The 2402-nt window shown below is 32.1% G+C and overlaps 1 long non-coding RNA gene across 2 annotated transcripts; it reads left to right on the plus strand.

The window, feature by feature from the left end:
- The first annotated feature begins 429 nt into the window (after nucleotides 1–429).
- On the plus strand, nucleotides 430–1857 carry LOC141406480 (uncharacterized). 2 transcript variants are annotated; one of them, XR_012413402.1, is made up of 3 exons: nucleotides 430–530; nucleotides 1228–1645; nucleotides 1713–1857. It is a non-coding gene; the product is annotated as an uncharacterized lncRNA (long non-coding RNA). The 2 variants fall into 2 exon arrangements; XR_012413401.1 differs by lacking the exon at nucleotides 430–530 and having other exon boundaries at nucleotides 1118–1645.
- Nucleotides 1858–2402: the final 545 nt, after the last annotated feature.

A 2402-nucleotide genomic window follows, 5' to 3' on the forward strand; every position in this document is an offset into this window, starting at 1 on the left:
ATTGAAAGGGATGCCTGCTCTACATTGGCAACAGAATTGTCATATTCAGAAAAAGTATTCGATGTGTTAGCAACAACTGGCAAAATTGCTTCTTTGAAGCTGGAACCATTAGCTTCGGATACTGATTTGTTGGAAATGGCAGAAGATTTTTTCTTTGAAGATAATTTTTGAGAATTGGATCCCTTATTATTATTTTCCATGTCCTTAGAAGCCTCAATTGCCTTTTTGGTACCGTTTGCATTTTTATCCGGCGGCTTCTTTATTGCTAAGTTGCCCGCGGCAAGCGTTTTTTCATGGTTCTGGGCTTATGTAGATAGAAGCTCAAGAGTTAGGAAAAAAAATTGAAATTTTCCTTATTTTTTTAGTTTTCTTTTTTTTTATTTGAAGAAAATACGTCCGTACTGACAGAAAGTTCAAACGGAATTCAAGTTCAATATCAAAACAAAGAAATATGTAATATGAAATTGAAAATGAAAATTGCAACAAAATAAGTCTAATTTAAATAATTTGTCCAAAATACACAAAAGAAAGTAAAAAATGTCTATTTAACTTCACTCGCGTAATATGAATTATATCAATAGGTCTGTACGATAACCCAAAAATTTGTACAAATTCGTAAAATTTTTTACTGAATGCTGTTCGATAACAAAATTATCCAGCAAAAGAGAGCGAGTTTGGAGAGAGTTTTGTGACTGAGAACTTGTCCCGCAAAAACAAGTAAACTTATTTAATGGTTTAATCCTATCCACAACGCTTTAGAATCTAAAAAAAATTTGCAATTGTGAAATTTTTTTGGTCAAAAATGTTAACATTTCGAGTTGTTTACATTGAACAGGTGATTAAAAGTCAGCTGATCAGACTTCCAAATTTTTGCGGGACAAATTTGCAAGTTCTCAGTCAACAAAACTCTCCAAAATCTCTCCAAACTCGCTCTCTTTTGCTGGATAATTTTGTTATCGAACAGCATGCAGTAAAAATTTTTAAGAATTTGTACCAATTTTTGGTTATCGTACAGACCTATTAATCGCAAAGCGGAATGAGAAAAGAAAAAACAAACTTAATTTATAAGCTATAATTAAGTTTGTGTTATTTTGCCGCGAATATTTATTGCCAAAATGTATTTTATAAGAAATACTGAAGCGTAGAAAAATAATTCGTGTGAATTGTGGGAAAATCTCAAACAAATTTGAATAAATTACAAATTCTCTAACACTGAGTATCTTACAGGTTAGCATTCACACAAGTTATTTTCAACGCTGTTACCTGGGAATCAGAATCACTCTCCTGATTACGTTTAGATTTGCGTAGACGGCAGTCGCAGAATCGGGGCATTGATAACGAATGGAACAGAGCCACAATGGAAGAGTTCACCACAGGTATATTTTGCAATATTATAAAAAGATTTTTTATTGTTCTTCTTCTTATTTCCAGCACCTTAGCAAACTCGTTTCGTAATAAATTAACAAAACAACCGACACTTGATAATTCCCGGGTTTCGGCACCAAAAGTTCCACTTTATTTTAAGAGAGGTACATATTAAACAAAATTAAAAATCAAACAATTTATAATTTTCAATTAGTTTTTATTTATTTTTAGGGATTTCCGGACGGGTTTAAAAGAAGAAGTTGGACGCTTTTATTCGGCGGTAAGTTTACAAGAACTGAATTTATTTTATTATTTCATTTTCCTAATTCTATTTTCTTTCTTTACAGTTACTTCAATGATATTCACATACTATTTTAATACTAAAATTATCAGCTAAGAAATTCATGTTAAGTTTACATTAAGGAAAATTCAAATAAAAATGTAAAACGAAATAAAGAAAAAAATAAAAGGAACATTAAAAATTAAAAGAAATGTTTTATACCTCCAACAATGCACTTTTAGGAAAATTGCAACCCCTTTTGATTTTATACCCTCAGCATTTATGCTAACGAGGGTATATGGTAATATTCAAGAAAGTTTTTCAATCGTTGAAGTTGAAGTTCACCATTTAATAAGTCGCGAACTGTTAATATATTTTATGAAATATGAATATATTTATATTAATTGAAGTGTTTTAGCCACGATATATACACTTTCATACGGGCAAAATGTGCCTCATCGAAATAATGGTCTTAGACGCCAAGTATGTTTGGACGAAATCCGTTTCAGACAATTTGGAGTCGATTGAGCAACGTCCGTACGTGTGTCTGTCTGGCTCGATGGTGCGCACGATAACTCTCGAAAGGATTAAACGATTCGAACCAAATTTTAAGTATCGAAATATTTTGTCCAAACTTAGTTTAAGCTCGAAGATGGGTTAGATCGGTCCATTCCATCCGATACCTCCCCTACAAAAGTTCGAAAATGTTCGGAAAATTTGTGCGCACGATAACTCTTGAAGGGAGTAACGATTTAAT

The sequence above is a fragment of the Musca autumnalis genome, unplaced genomic scaffold, assembly GCF_047663935.1.
Source record: "Musca autumnalis isolate F117 unplaced genomic scaffold, ASM4766393v1 scaffold_5, whole genome shotgun sequence".
In the NCBI taxonomy this organism is placed as follows: domain Eukaryota; kingdom Metazoa; phylum Arthropoda; class Insecta; order Diptera; family Muscidae; genus Musca; species Musca autumnalis.